Below are 16,545 nucleotides of genomic sequence, written 5' to 3' on the forward strand. Positions count from 1 at the left end.
AGCTAGTATTTAGTTAGGATAAACCAAGTTGCACTGAATACTTTACCAAGAGATTTTCCAGTATATTCATTCACCTGAATACTATGCCACAGACGTAGTGGTAATCTGGGAGAACAAAATTTTGTCCCTAGATCTTCAATTTGTTTCACATTTTAAGCTCAGCCTGAGCACTTGAGGCTTTAAAGTGACTGCTAGTCTTTGACTATCCAACTTAAGAATGCTTTGTTTGGTTTTCAGAGATTTGCACATCTGTATTTTCAGTATAGACCAATGTACATGAAGGTACAAGTTTATCTCCTACTTTAAACTGGCTCACTACTGCCTTGTGTTTCTCCGCCACACTATTGCATCACAGAACAATGCGGTTCAGCAGTTAAATTAATAGTAAATAGTGGCAGTAAAATTGCCTTTGAAAAATAGGTCCATCATCTTTAAAGTTTGAGAATGCAAAATGCTAGATTATCTTCAAAGTGCAGACCCTATCCTGTGGGCCTCTTAATTTTGCATTTACGAAATATTGATGACAAAGGGAACTTCACTCATTATTATTGTAGTTTTTGCATTTCCTTGAGGTGCTTTGACAACTATCGTGAATAAAATTGTTAGTAATGATGGTGGCATGTGATAATGGCCTCTGTGTAATTTAGTAACTATTAGCAGAAAGAAAGCTTTTGGAAAGCTTCTGGATTCATGTGGTTTGCAATATTGATAGCTGTCAGGTGAATTAACAGTACTTTTCTAGGGTTTCAAATGTTAAAACCTTTTTTTTTTTTTAATACAGAAATTGCCAAAACTAGGATAAAAAGAGATATTCAATAAAAAGGAAACTTTTTTTTTAATTCCTGTGTTTTATTTCAGTCTTTCCTGTTTAAGTTTTCCTTTTCTCTTGTGTTGCAATTTAAAAGAATTTGTCCACACACTTAAATAGAAATGAATTCAACAAGACATATTGTGTATGTATGTGCTGAAGCCCACTTGGCCTCAGTAGGCCATTAGTACATGTGTAAGCTGAGCACTGACTTGGTACAGAATTTTAGAAAGATTGTCGTTCTTTTAACAGAGTATAATAATATTTTTTGATCTTCATTGCAATAAAGAAGACAAGGGAATGAACAGGAGAAGTTGGAAATCAAAAAGGCAAATAAGATGAAAAAGGAACTTCAGAGAAAAAGCAAAACAACTTCAGAGAAAAAGGGAAAATGTGGAAAACACCAATGCTGTTTGTGTGGCAAAACAAAGTATTAGATCAGCCAAGATCTATTGCAGATGTCTGACAATGCAAATCTTACCTCCTCAGAAAATGTTGTGTCTTTGGTTCTGCAGAGAAAAAGTATTATATATAGGATATAGAGGGTGCAGTCAATATTAACCCTTTTTTCTCTATAGACATAGCGGGGATAATAGTTATTCTTGGAGAGAGAGAAGAAGAAATTACCTTTCAAGTTTTTGAGTGCAAGGCTAGGGGACAGATCACAGCAAATGGAAGTTGGTTACAGAAGAGAAGGATGCAAAGGAGTCATAAAATGAAGCTGGAATACATAGCTGATGATTAGACAGATTAATTTGTCAGGAGTCTAGGGATGAGCTATTTTCCCAGAGAAATTAAATGTACATGAAATTGAATTAAAAACTTCCATTATTTCCTGCAGAGTGGAATTAGGAAAATTTGAGCATAACTCCTGCAACGCTGGTGCAGAATGATGGTCCTGCTTTTAGGGATCTGTGTAGATCCAGATCATGGCTCTGGAAACCACCAGCTGCTGTGCAAATCTCTCAGGACTCTCTTTTCTTCAGCAGCATTATTCCTGATTTGCAGAGCTAGCACCCATGTCAGGCGTTAGGCTTTCTTCTGTACTGACTTATTCTGCCCCTAAAATGAAAACTTCACTCAGCTGTAGGCAAATATACTTGTCTGAATACAGTTTGTGTAGAAACAGGGTCTCCAGAAAATGACAGCAATAGACCAAGTATAGTTGCTGGGGAAGTCACTGGGGAGCTCTCATACAAATAGGATGTGATAGTTTCTGGATGTGGGCTGTAAAGGCTTGCTGTGAGCCCATGGAAGACTCCAGAGATCAAAAGTGCTGAAGAACAGGTCCCTAGAGAAGTAAAAAGTGCTTTACAAGAGAGCATCAGAGGACCAGAAAAACGTGCTTGATGGAGCAGGGACTCTAGCAGTATCCTGGGAGCTGAGAGGGAACTAAAATGAAGGTTTAAGAAAACAAAGAATAAAGATAATAAAAATCCAGGGCTTTTGAATAGACTAGTTAACAGAACCTTGGGGAGTTAGGCATCCTGTTAGAGTTAGTATTTGGTTTATAGTGCATATATAGTGTTTATGAAAATATATGTGGATGGATTAGCTCCTTGGAACACTGTTGGTAATTTATTAAAAATTCTTTGCTCTGTTTTTCTATAAACATTTATATTATCAGTCCTTTTATATTTTATGCCTCACAATGACATTTGGCTTTGCCAAATGTATCTCAAAGGAACTTTATTATTTTTGTATTGTTTGTGGTATGAGCATGAACTTTGACTTCCTGCCTTCCAATTTAGTTTGGTGTCTAGCTTTTTGCTGTCTGGGTCACTCATGTTACAGCTGGAGCTTCCTGTTTTCAAACCCGTATCAGCCAACCATGTAAACCTGAGGGTCAGCTCGTTCAGAAATGATGCATGATTCCAGTCACTTGTTTGCTGAAATAAATTAGATTTACGTAATGAAAGCTGTCAGGTGCTGTATCAATCTTCTGCACTAGTCAAAGTACTTCCTTATTTACAATTCTTGTTTCTTGATGCGCAACTCAGCCACTTAAAAATACTTATGTTATTTCACTTAGAGGACAACTGAAAACTTTTTTCAGACAAAACTCGTCTCGAATTTCGTAAGCCTGATACAAAAAGTCATTAATAACAAAATTTTCGTTTGGAGGCAAAGAGTATTCTGTGTGTAAATTATTGCGCGAAATAGTAATCATTTGGGTGTAATTGCATACTCTGTATCTGCAAGGAAGGATGTCCGTCTGTGTATGTGTATTATCCCCCCGATCTGGAAGAGGAAGAGAGAGTGGAACATCTCTGGGTCCACATTATCCTGAAATCTAGGGCTTCCAAGAGAGATTTTGTTAGGAAATGGGGGATACTGTGTCCCGACTGTAAAAAGAAACTTCATAGTTCCTGCAAGCATGACTCTGATGGGTCAGTGTGAGCTCCCCAGATCCATTTCTGCAAGAGTGGAAATGCCAGGTCAGATGGCATTTTAGAGAAAAGGTCCCCACAGGGGGCTCATCTGGAGATTTGTTCACTTTGTGCTGTTCTGGGGATTCTGGAAGGCAAGGCACTTTGCCTCTGTGTCTGCTGCGAGTGCTAGATTTTCTTAAAGTGGCTTTCCAACGCTATTATTTCTAAAATAATGGCAGCATTGCCAACCGCAAGTATAAGCTTCTCCTCCCTTGCCCATAAGTCAGCCTTCAAAGCATCATGAGATTTGCTTAAATCATGAGAATTTGAAGCTGTCATACTTACGAAGTCTCTTAATTTGACTTCTTGTTTTTTTGCGTCTTCAGGATACACCCAAGTCACACTGGCAAGCTTTCTTCCAAAAAGGTCACATGCAGAATTACATCAGCTGAGGCCTGAACCGAAACATGAAGATATGTCAGGTGCAATCAAATCCTGAGAGTTAGCAACTCTGTAGCAGATGGAGTGCAATCAAAACTGGCTCACTCTTCCTTTTCTACTTCAGCACGAATCCAGAGTAACTTTTGTTAAATCTGGAGTGTTTGTTCTGTCGCAAAAGAAAGTACATATTCATCTGTTCTGTGTTGCTTGATTAATTAGCTCCCCAGAAGAGATGATTACTAATTTAAAAAGGAAAAGCCTTTGGAACATTTAGGTGTTGCTTTTATTTAAAATTAAGGAACCTTTGCAGAGCCCTAGCAATGCAAAATGGCCCTAAAGTGCATTGAAATGACATTTAAACTGCAGCTATGTAATAGGAATAATTTCCACTAAATTTTCTGTCCATTTAGAGTTTCTGATCACAGCTAAGGAGCTGTCTACATTTGGCAAGCAGACCAACTATTTTGCCTGAGCAAAATGTGTATACCTTCTTCATATCTGAGATGTTAATTGCCAGTATAAAGTACCTGCTAATCAGTGTACTTGCCTCTCATGTTTTTTAAAAATAAATTTATCTGATAAATAATAATATGATGTGAGTTTCAACTCAGACAGATTCAGATTGTCAAAGTGAATGTTGCACTGAGAGTGTGAGTAGTACTAATGGAAATAACTGGGTCAGATGACCGTGAGGGGAATCAGAAAAGTAACAATTTCACTTACTTCATATTCATAATATACTCTTGAGAGCATTGTGCGTCTTTCAGTTGACCGTTGTCAGCCTCAAATCTGAGTTTTATACTTTCACGTTTGTTACTTTTGAATTCCAACAGCTTTCCTATGAGTTCATTTTGTTTGTGTGAACTTATAAGAAATCATAAATTTGGACTTCATCTTTTGACTTTTAAAAGAGAGTGTGGTGGTGGCCGATGTAGGATATCACCATGTTAGAATTCTCCATGAGTGGAAGTGGTGGTGGTTTGTTCTAGAGAGACTCAGGGATTACACTCATCCCTGGAGGCCTTTCCCACCATACATTAAGCTGGGTGCATTGTGTCGGTTATGCAAGGCTCATTTTCTCTCTCAGCGTGTTCCCTGGGAGACAGTGTGCACCCAGGGAATTAATCTGTCAAGCTTTTAATGTGCAAACATATACATATACACACACACACACACATATATAAACACAAAGAGATATGCAGACACACAGAGTGATCTTTCTTTCATAGAGTCATAGAATGGTAGAACGGTTTGAGTTGGAAGGGACCTCAAATATCATCTAGTTCCAACCCCCCTGCCATGGGCAGGGACACCTTCCACTAGATCAGGTTGCTCAAAGTCCCATCCAACCTGGCCTTGAACACTTCCAGGGATGGGGCAGCCACAGCTTCTCTGGGCAACCTGTTCCAGTGCCTCACCACCCTTGGAGTGAAGAATTTCTTCCTTAGATCTATTCGAAATCTGCCCTCTTTCAGTTTAAAGCCATTGCCCCTTGTCTTATCACTACACACCCTTGTCAAAAGTCCCTCTCCAGCTTTCTTGTAGGCCGCTTTAGGTACTTTGTTTTAGAGAAAATAAAGTCAGACAAGTGTAACGTAAACATGAGAAGACAGCACATTTTCCTCCTTGAGGGAATTAATTCTGCAGGTCTGTGTCAGCAATTCAGAATATTCTTACTCTACTATGGATGAATAAGGATCATCATAAGACTGGGCGGAGAATGGATCGAGAGCAGCCCTGAGAAGAAGGACTTGGGAGTACTGGTGGACGAGAAGCTCAATATGAGCCGGCAATGTGCTCTTGCGGCCCAGAAGGCCAACCGCATCCTGGGCTGCATCAAGAGGAGCGTGGCCAGCAGGTCGAGAGAGGTGATTCTGCCCTTCTACTCTGCCCTCGTGAGACCTCACCTGGAGTACTGCGTCCAGTTCTGGAGCCCCCAACATAAGAAGGACATGGACCAGTTGGAGAGGGTCCAGAGGAGGGCCACGAAGATGATAAGAGGGCTGGAGCACCTTTCCTATGAGGACAGGCTGAAAGAGTTGGGGCTGTTCAGCCTGGAGAAGAGGAGGCTCCGGGGTGACCTTATAGCGGTCTTCCAGTACCTCAAGGGGGCCTACAGGAGAGATGGGGAGAGGCTATTCAGGAGGGCCTGTTGTGATAGGACAAGGGGTAATGGTTTTAAAATAGAGGGAGGTAGATTCAGATTGGATATTAGGAAAAAATTTTTTACCATGAGAGTTGTAGAACACTGGAACAGGTTGCCCAGAGAGGTGGTGGATGCTCCATCCCTGGAGACGTTCAAGGCCAGGTTGGACGAGGCCCTGAGCAACCTGATCTAGTTGGAGATATCCCTGTTGCTTGCAGGGAGGTTGGACTAGATGACCTTTGAAGGTCCCTTCCAGCCCTAACCATTCTATGATTCTATGATTCTATGATCATTGTGATCAAGTTCTGAAGTTTCTAAGCAATGAAGCTGTTGACCACAGTCTTTACCCTCAAGGTGTATAAAATAATTTATACATCTCGCTAGCAAACTGGGGAGCACCATAAGATTAAAATAAATGATCTTGAACTTTATTCATCATTCTACTGGATGTCAAGATAGGACATGGTTAACACATTCATGACAGTCCATGTTTCAGAGAACATGCATTGCTGTATTTTGAATTGTTAGCATTTCCTGAGGGTCAGCACCTTCATACTCAACATACCACATTGTTATAATCTAGCTGGTAGGTGACAAAGAGCAGCCTCTCGGGTCTGATCCTAGAGGAGGATCGCACAGGGTGTATCTATATTTAGTGCCCTGGAGGTGTTCTTTTTAGCTGCGGGTTTCTGTGTCGGTACTTGAGTGGTGCAGTTTAGAGTCTGCACTGCTGGTGTGCAGAAAGCAGTTTCACAGCTGATGGAAACCAAGGTTAAGTTGCACACCAAGCACCATGCAGAGAGCAGTGCTTATAGTGTGGATGCAAGGTACCTCCTCAAGAGGAAAGTGCATCTTCCCTGAGCATGGTCCCCCACCAGTTTGCTTTCAGCAATGTAGGATTTTGTTAGTAACAGGAACATCATGGTGGTGATAGGATTGATGAATTCAGGGTCAATTACTGTCCAGCTTATAGTTAGGTACCAAAGTGTTCCTAGGTCTTTGCCTTTGGATGGCTTTTTAAGGAGAATTTACTAAATGCTTGTCAGGATCAAAGGTGAGGGCCTGACAGAGTCAAGGTGATAACAGCTAGACTGGCTAAAACTTCTGGCTGGTTTTTGTGGATAGGACTTGGTGAGACTTACATTCTATATCCTATAACAGAATTTGTTGTTCTCAGATGGGAAAGTCTGTAACCTCTCCATGATCCCATGGCACTATGGCCATGTGGGACATGAAACGGTGATAGAGGTGTGATCAGTACACCATTTAAATGGTGACCTAGGCTGACACCACCAAAGCAGGAGTGATGAACAAAGCAGGAGTCCCTCACCTAGTCTGTTGTAACATATATATTTTTTCTTCAAATGTATTCAGCAGCATTCGTACTTGAAATAGCATTTAATTTAAGTTAACACTGTAATTAATTAATTACATAAAGTATACCTTAGTTCTCTAAACTGCTACAGGGCATGCGTTGATGATAAAGTAGCAATGGATTTCCTATCTTTCTTTTATTTTGGTATTATAGTGGTCTCCCATGCAAATTAAGTTTCAGCCCTTACCTAATTAAAGCTCACATTTATTAATTCAGACAAGATGTTCAAGAAATTGAGACCTTCAAGCTGCAGTGCTAATTTCCTAATGCTCCCACCTTACTACAGTAGAAATTATATATACTCTTAATTTTCCTTTCAGGAATCCTCGGTAACCTGTATGAGCTCTCTCACTCTGTCATGAACTTTCATTTGTATCTGTGGTGATTATCTGAAACACTGAGTCTTGCTTGTGATTCGGCTAGATTAGGCTTCTCCTGTGTTGTTATTTTACCTGATAGTGATGCAGCTTCTCTATGTACCGAATGAGTAAAAGCATGAGTTCCAGTGGCTGCAGGAAATGTTCTGTGGTTAAATATTTTTTGTTGGTTTTTTTTTGTGTCTACAGAGATTGCATATGGTAACAAAGATTAAAACAAAAAAAACCCAAACAACTTTCCTTATTTCTTGCACTACTACAAGAAAGAAAAGTGACAGATATTTGAAGAGGATACGAAATGAACAGTACTAGGCAGCACCCAGTTCTGGATATTGATTTAACCCCACTTTAAATCCAGCACTTGACTACACAATGCTTGCTGCCGGCTGAATTTCTACTTAAGACAGATTCTCTACAAACTTCCTCATATTCAGTTCATGTGAGGAGGGAAAACAGCTGGAACTTGTGCGATTTACTGAGTAGACAAGTCCCATGTGCTGGAGCCAGGGAGTATCCTGGGTTTAATCTGGGCTCAAGATTCTGACTCATTATGTGACCTCGAGCAAATCATTTGACCTCCTTGATCTTCTGCCAGCTCAGCTGGAAAATTAGGTGAAGAGCAAAGACTGCAGTGGAAATTTGGTTCTGTAACTGAACTGGAGAGATGAAATGAAATGGGTAAACATACAGGTGTTTCCCTGCACTTACACTGTTGATACCAACAGGAGCCACGCCAGGATTTGAACGAAAGGCAGAAAACAGCAAATGTTTGGCGTTTTTTCTGGCTGAGCATAGTCTTCCATAATATGTAGCTTCTCACTGGAAACAACCGTTACAGATATGTTACAATAAAGCACTTCAATGTGCTGAGGTTACTAAGGTGCCATCCATGAGGAATGTGACTTTGACAGTCAATATCATTTTTTCTGCTTTTATATTTCTCTTTGGTCCTTGACTTTGGCATGGCATTTGATAGCACTCACTTCCACTTGTCCTGCTTTGAACAGAAAAGCCCTGGAAGTTCATAAACCACTGTGGAAGATTCTACACAATGGGTAGAAAAGGGTTCTCTCTGTCAGAATCGCAGGGTCTTATTCCTACTTCTACCACTATCTCACACTGCTCCTCTGTTTTTATCTTACCTGTCTATAAAATGTTTGCAATGAGACATTCCCTAATATATTGAAATTAGCAGTATTTGGAAATACTAAGATCAAATACCCAATTTAAAAAATGGGGTTTTTTTTTGTTTTGAAAAAAATTTGGTTGCTTGTAAAAGTGTGATGAAAGCAATGGCTCTGATAATGTTCAGATTGGGGTTTTAATGCCTTCAGGAGGGAAGATGAGAGAAAGAAATGGTATAATTAAAAAGAGAAGAGAATAAAGTACATGGTATAGCCTGGGCAGGAATTGAAAACAGATAAAAAGAAAAATTTTATGTTATATTCCTTCTCCACCCACGTTCCCAAAGCTCCTTTAAAAACTGACTTTCTGGAAAAAATTGTTACAGTTCTGGTTACATCACAGGCCACTTGATTAAGCTTGTTATGATGTCACCACAGCCGCAAAATGATTTCAAGTTTTTTTAATCACATTGCTTTTATAATCTTTGATTTTGTATGACTGGTACACTAAAAACTGTAAACACCAACAGTAAGTTTGTTTGACCTTCCACTAAGAATTCAAGAGTGACTGATTTAGTCCTAGTTGCAGTTTTATTGCTTTGTTTTATTTTTATTACCGTGCTATGGAAAACATGTTCATATTACTGAAATCCATCTGAGAGAGATCTTATTACCTGAGAAAAATGGTTTTTTGATCTTTATACATCAAAGGTAATCCTTTTCAAGTCCACAATTGGTTTAGGGCCAGCCACGTGAATGCCACTTTTATACTTGTTTTCTAAGAATGGGTATGTCAGAAAACCCCCTCTTCCTCAATGCCCTTTAGTTTACATGATTTTTGTTTTTCTCTTTAAAAATGTATAACTATAAATTAATTATATTTCTTTTCCACTGGTGCAAAGCAGACTCCAGCCAGCAATGCCTTAAAGCATTAACTGGGAGTAAGGAAATTTTATTTGCATTATTAGTAAGTCTGGACATTTTCCCTATTTAACATTAAAGAATTATTTTCTCATGTATTTTTTTCCAGTTAGTATGTGAGCCTGAAATTATTTTGAGTTTTTTGGCTCTGAACATTTATTTTCTCTGGTGGACTTTAGCCTGATGCAAACTACTTACAGTACAGGCAAGTTAAAATCTGAACCCTGACCTAAATGCTATCCTACATAAACTCCTGTCTTTGAAATAGAAGTAAAACTTTCATCTGAGATTCTGTGAGGAGTGTTTGAAAACAGGACTGAGATCTGAATTTCATGGCCTGATCCTGCCTTGCTGATTTGAGTTGTCCTATAGTTACACTGAAGTTATTCTGATTAGGGTAGCAAAGAGAACTGTTTCTGATTCAGTCTGATTCATCATGCCCAGACTTCTTTCTCGTGACTGATTAAACAAAACACCATTTATTGTGTGTGCCAGTTACTATGGTAACCAGAAACACTGAACATCAATGAAGCTGATTAGAAATTGTGATTCTTTATGTTCAGAAACATATCTTTTGTGTGGCGACTTTCTTATAAGTTTGGGTTCGTGAGTTAGCTTTGGGAAAGCAATCTCTAAATTTGCTCCCACAGATATGTACGGATGTAGGTGCACACTGGTAATTTGTGTGTGCAAATTAGATTTTTCAGAAGAAGCAAACAAAGGCAAATCATTTGTGTAAGATGTGGATCTGGAAAGCCTGAGTTCTTTCCCAGATTCGAACACAAACATCTTGTTTAGCCTTGGACCTTGTCACATAAAGAATTTTTTTTAAAAGGCCTGTACTTTTGGGCACTTCTGTTTTCAGGCACAGTAGGTACCTTAAGCCTGGTTGTTTTTTTTTTTTTTCAGATATTCCATGTATTTTAGTTGTTATCTGTCAGAAACTTTAGTTGTTTCCTACTCTAAAAATCATGTCTTAAATCAAGGTGAAATGGCAAAAATACTTTGTTTTCATGTAATAGCCCTCTATGCGGAACATTTTTTCACTTCCCTTTTCTGGATCATTGATGAGATTTTATTAAAATAAGGAGGAAGTTGTTGTTTTCTTCTACCAATGAGTTCCAATTGCCAGGTTTGTTTAGTGCTGTCTTTTTCAAAAAAGTAACATATGAACTAATCAGACGACTTTAATTTATGAATGAAGACTATACATAGTAGATGTCATTTGACATGAAGATTATAGAAAGATGAATTTAAGTTCAAAAATGAACCTAGGTGGGCCTGAACCAATTGTGTGGGAATGAGAAGCAGCTTTGATCTTGCTGCATGTAACAGTATTCAGAGAATTTTACTATTCCTTTAAGTGTACCTGCTTAGGCCTTGAAAGAGGATGCTAAATGTATGCAGAAGTTGTCTTTGCACTTGCTCTTTTACCTGCGAAAGGGTATTTCCCTGTTTGTTATCCATGTCTGGAGTGAGATTCCATTATTTTTCCCTCTGTTTACATGAATGCTTCAGGGATAGGCATTAGCTCCTAATGTCTGAGCCTTTGTAAACCCCAGTAGACAAGTTCAGAGATCTTAAACATGAAAGTAGTCTGGCTAGACTGTGATGGAGAGAAGCTTAACGTTGCCAAAGCCTGAAACATTAATGTGGTGGGTTCAGTATGAGGTATCTGAGATTTTTTTTTTTTTTTTTTTTTTTTCCCCACAAGGAGACCTGAAATGAGCTAGCATGAAGAATGAATTTACAAATTCCCTATAGAATATGATTTGTCCTGGCCATGGGAAGGTCACTGGTAAGGCAACGTAGGTAGGATTAGAGATGCAGACTTGGCTTGATGATTTATTTTTAGTTTGAAACTAATATCACTTTTCTGTTATAGTGCTCAATTGCAGTCCATGACAGATGGGAAGAATCCGCAGCCATTTGAACTGCTTATAATATTTCACCATTTACCACTGAAAACCCGTAGTTCATTGTGTGTTATTTTAGACAGAAGTGATTAAGACGAAAAAAATAACATCTATCAAATTTTCTTTATTTTCTCTCTCTCTGTCTCCCCTCTTCTCTTTTTCTCTTTTTCTCTCTCGCCCCTTCTTTTCTTCTTTGGAAGGGCTCCAAGAGATACATTAGGAAATCTAATGCAAAATGCCAACAAAGACTTAACTACTATCAGGATAAGACTTTTAAATATTTTTTTGTTTGAACATAAAAAGAACATACAAACTAAAGACTTTTTTTGTTTTACTGGATTACAGATAAAATGCTGAATACCCAGTCATCTCAATCAGACATTGAGCTTTTGAAAGAGTTCCACTTGACTTTAATAATCATGTAACAGCTTTTTATCCAAAGCTTTGTTTAAAATAAAGCTTGAGAGTTTGACACCCAGATATGTTTGTTCCAGTCAACTTATAATAGAGCTGTTTAGCACTTCTTAACTGCAGATGCCCATGAACTTTAAGAAGTGCTGAAGGATCGTTAAACACACACTGAGACTTAAGGAAGTGATTTGATTTACTTTAATTATCCAAAATACCGCTGATAGTAGAATTCAGGACTCATTCAGCATTTCGTTATTCCTGTACTCCATGGGAATATTAACTTCAGCAAAAACTCTTACAAGAGTAAACTTGCATTTCCCAACATTCCTTTGCTGTTGATACTTACGAAAGAATAAAAGCATTACCAAGTTATAGACTATTCTTTGTCATTGTCTCCACAGTTAATCTCCGCCAGAAGATGATGAAGGCTGGAAGGACTTCCAGATAACAGCCTGGCACTTGATTGACTGCCTAGGAAGTAGTATCCTAGATAGGGCAAATTCCTATTTTTCTCTAATAAACATAAACTACAATGTGGTCCATGAGATACCACATGACAGTGCGAAAATGCAGAAAGTGTCCAGGGAGGTGGGTTCAAGTCTCAGTCATGGAACGGGCACTTTTATGGCCTTCTTGGATATGAAGCTACATCATATCCCACGCAGTGGAAAGATTAGGTAGGAAAATTGCTTAATTTTGATGTACTGGCAGCAATAATCATACTGGAATGAAAGTGGGATGATATCTTCAGGCCTTGCCTAAAGTTGCTGCCTCTTTTGTAAAACTACTTATCAGACTGAGTAAGATTATATGACTTAATTAATGTGTGGTAGGTATGGATGAAAACCTGAGACAGTACATGCTTCTTAGGAACAAGGGATGGGTGAATAGTCAAGTCACAGTGGGAATCCGGAAATTCACTGAAAACAGAGGGATTTAATGGTGCCACTAATGTGTCTAACTTCTGTTAATGCCACTAATAGCTTCTCTATAGGCGAACTATTCTCTCCACTACAGTATACTGTAGACTGATCTCAGGCTACCATATCCATTTGCTGGTGTTGATGATACTAGACTCAGCTGACTGCACTGACAGGCCTGAGATGTTGCTGCGAAAGATGTAGGGGAGAGATTTACCTTGTAAAACAAATTCTGCCCATTTCATATGAAAATCTTCCCCTGCCAAAGGGTTATATAAGCTCCAAAGCTAATCAGTACTGCAAAACAAGTGGTCTTTAGTAGACAGCAATTAAGGAATCAGGGGTTTTCTCTAAAAGGGAAAGTCCTTTGCAGTAAAATAGGTGCCATGAAAGTGACAAAGTGATTATGTGGCCTCTTTGGTGTTGAAAGGAAATGCTAGTCAAACTGGCTCCAAGACCCAGCAGGTGGGTTCCCCACCTGAATGGTCCCTGGAACATGTGGCTGAACCTCAGAACAAAAGGAACGTAAACAGTTTTGGATGGGCTCACAGACAGAGTCTGAGCCATGAGATAAAATCTTGAAAGAGAGAGACCAGACATAAACTCAGTTTGAAGGACAAAGAGGTTTTGGACTAGGATGGAAAAAAAGGATATGTCAAAAACAACTGTAAATAAAAGTAGATTAAGATAATTTAAAGATTCAGTGCTCACTGGTTGGTCACTTGTCTCTTGAAAGAAATGAAGTCTCAGGTTGCTATGTACCGACTGGTCAGTACAATAAGGATTCATTAACAGAAACACAAATCTTTCTTGTTATTAACACTAACCCATTTTTTGTTAGCCTGTTAGTTCAATGTCTTGTGCTTTGGTGACAATTACAGGATGTAAGTCCATTAGTGACAGATGGGAGGGAACTCATAAGAATGTGACAGAAAGCAGGTCTGTGATGGACTGTGGAACAACGTCATTCTTGTTATAAATAATCTCATCTCATTTATGTTGTCCTGTTTTGGTCATTTTAATTCTGTTCAGTTTTGTTCATGTTAATTTAGTTTTCCTCTTCTCGTTTTCTGTATTCTAGCGAAGACAAAGAATGATATTGGCCTGAATAGCTGGTCTGCTTGCTGTTGGATTTTGGAAATAGAGATGAACAAGAACCCTGCTAGGTCATAAAGTATAGTGAATCATATTGGATTTGATGCTCTAGTTTTGCCTGCCTCATTTGATTCTCTAGGTATCTGCTTCTCTGTTTCACACGTCTGTATTCTTTTCCAGTTAGCTATTGTTTCTCCTTTTTTTTTTTTGCCACTCTCGTTATGGTGGTGATTTCTGTACAGTGGACAGCTGTCCACCAAGAACTAGTTTCACCAATTTACTTCTCAGTTACCCAGTATTAGTGACTTTCAGTCACTAGTGACCTGAATCCCATTCATACCTTTGACCTGAGCTCAATGCCTTTTTCTGTAACGGGCTCTGATTAGCTGCTGACAGGGGCAAGGGAGGAGAAACTACAAATCCTTCTGTTGTGAAATAGAGTCTGACCTTCCATTCACTGAAGTCAGTGACTCCCAGGGAATCAGGATTGGGTCCAAAGTCTTGAAAGAAGCTTAAGCTATTTAAATTTTCACGTGTAGCAACAGAAATGGCATTCTTGGCTCTCTAAATTACAGCTTTCACAAGGCCAATGCTGCTGTTTGTTCTCTCTTGCTGTACTATCTTAGCTATGAATTCATCGTGTTTGAGATCCTAAAATACAGAATCAAACAATGCCGCTTACAATCGTCCAGAGTCCTCATTACCTTCCTTCTTTAGCTATGGGCAGCTAGTCTTGCATACATCATCCTAACAGTATTTACCCAAAGCCATGAAAACTGCTGGAATCGTTCTTTGCCTCGGCTATACAGAGGGTCAAAAGCAAATTGACTTTTTAGAGGGAAACAGGCTGTTCCTCAAAAACTATTAGGGATTCTGTCATCTGGAATATCCCTATCCTGTTGACCGTATTTAAAGATTTCATGAAAAATACAGCATCATAATATTGATGTATAGACTCTGTAGCATTCAATTTCTTTAAAGGATGCCTCCATATGAATAAAGGATGCTGGTCATGAATCCGTGCGTGCTGAGGTAATACTAATGAGACTAAGCACTGTGGAATATATTGCACACAAAGGCTTTTTTAAAATGTAGTCATACACTTTGGAAATAAAGCAATTTGGCATCTTACCATGGCTGCAAATGAGGTAGTGTTACGAGAGGGGGAGTCGGGTAATAAAAGTGACAGTTGCGGAGTGTTATTGACAGCTTTTTTTGTAATTGCAAACCAGGTCTGCATTTATCCACATTGTCCAAGCTCTGGTCTTCTTTATGACTAAAACACCACCATAGATGGTAACATTTCATTCGGGCTGTTGGCGTAATACTTTATCATAAGCAATTAAACCTGCTTTTATTATTATTTTTCTGCTTGTTTATTATTATTATCATGCTCACAACTATGATGCAAATGCTCCAAGGACCATACAAAACAAGTAGATAAGCTAGACACAAGGCAGGGGTTGTACAAGTCGAAGGAACAATTTGAGGGCAGGAAGAAAAGTGCTGGATTTTTTGAGTGGGAAAGAGTAGGTGGGCTCCATTAGAAGCATGGGTCTGCACAGTGGAAAGTAAAGGGAGAGGAACTGTGCAAGGGGGCACACAAATAAAGGAAGGGTATTTTAACAGCTGTGGGTGAGGACCAAAGTCAAGTTGTAGAGAAAGTGAGGGAGACTAGAGGAAATAATCAGCAAGGAACAAAAAATCAGTAGAAATATAGGAAGTTCTTTCTGGCTATCCAGATATCCCTGTTTTGGCTGGTTTGGATCTGTTTATCTGGCCTTTCCCTGGACTCTGTCACATTGTGCACAGTGAGGGGAAGTGCCACCTGCTCACTGCCCGGCCCGGTTCTGGGCTGGACTTGCTGGCTGAGGGCTGGCATCAGTTTGGCCCAGCGTGTGGTACTGCCGTGTTGTGCTGTCTGATAGCAGGGAGCAGAGCAGTGACCCCTCTCTCCCTGATAACGACTGCCTGCAGCCGTCCAAATCGTGGGCAAAGATGAGAGCATTTCCTAAGCTCAAGGAGTTGCAGTGCAACTGCCTGAAGACAGATACCAGAAATGTTCTGCAATTGGTATAAGGGTAGAGACTGCACTTGCATGGATTACTAGATGTGAGGCACAAATAACCTGCTGAGATGTGTTAGGCAGTTATGGAGCAAAGGGGAACTCAGAGATATGAAACACAGGGAAGCAGGACACAAACAAATGACAGAGCATGGCTGAGCACCGACAGTGGGCATGGGATTGAGATGTCATTACTCAGGAGTCACAATCTAGAGGGAAGAGATCAGGATTCCTTAAAGATTCGAAGTAAACTCTAAGGAAGATTCAAGAGAAGTGAAAACACTGAGCTTAGAAATGCGAGTAATAATGTGTTATTTTGTCTAGAACTGCAAATGGCAATTGCTCTTGGGAACCTGAGACAATAGACTGAAACAAATAGGCTTGGGATTCCTGAGCCTATTGCTGATAAGGGATGGTAAACTGAGAACCTGTAGTCCAAAAGATCAGCCAAACAACAGGCGTCTTCTGATGCTTAGGCAAATTTGAATGGACATTGGAAAAGCCTAGAGTGTCCAGTTAAGGGAGTTCTGCCAGGCTTGTGACTTCTCCATTTGTTTTTAGTGTCTCCATCTTC

This window comes from Tauraco erythrolophus, chromosome 8 (assembly GCF_009769465.1).
Source record: "Tauraco erythrolophus isolate bTauEry1 chromosome 8, bTauEry1.pri, whole genome shotgun sequence".
NCBI classification, from domain to species: Eukaryota; Metazoa; Chordata; class Aves; order Musophagiformes; family Musophagidae; genus Tauraco; species Tauraco erythrolophus.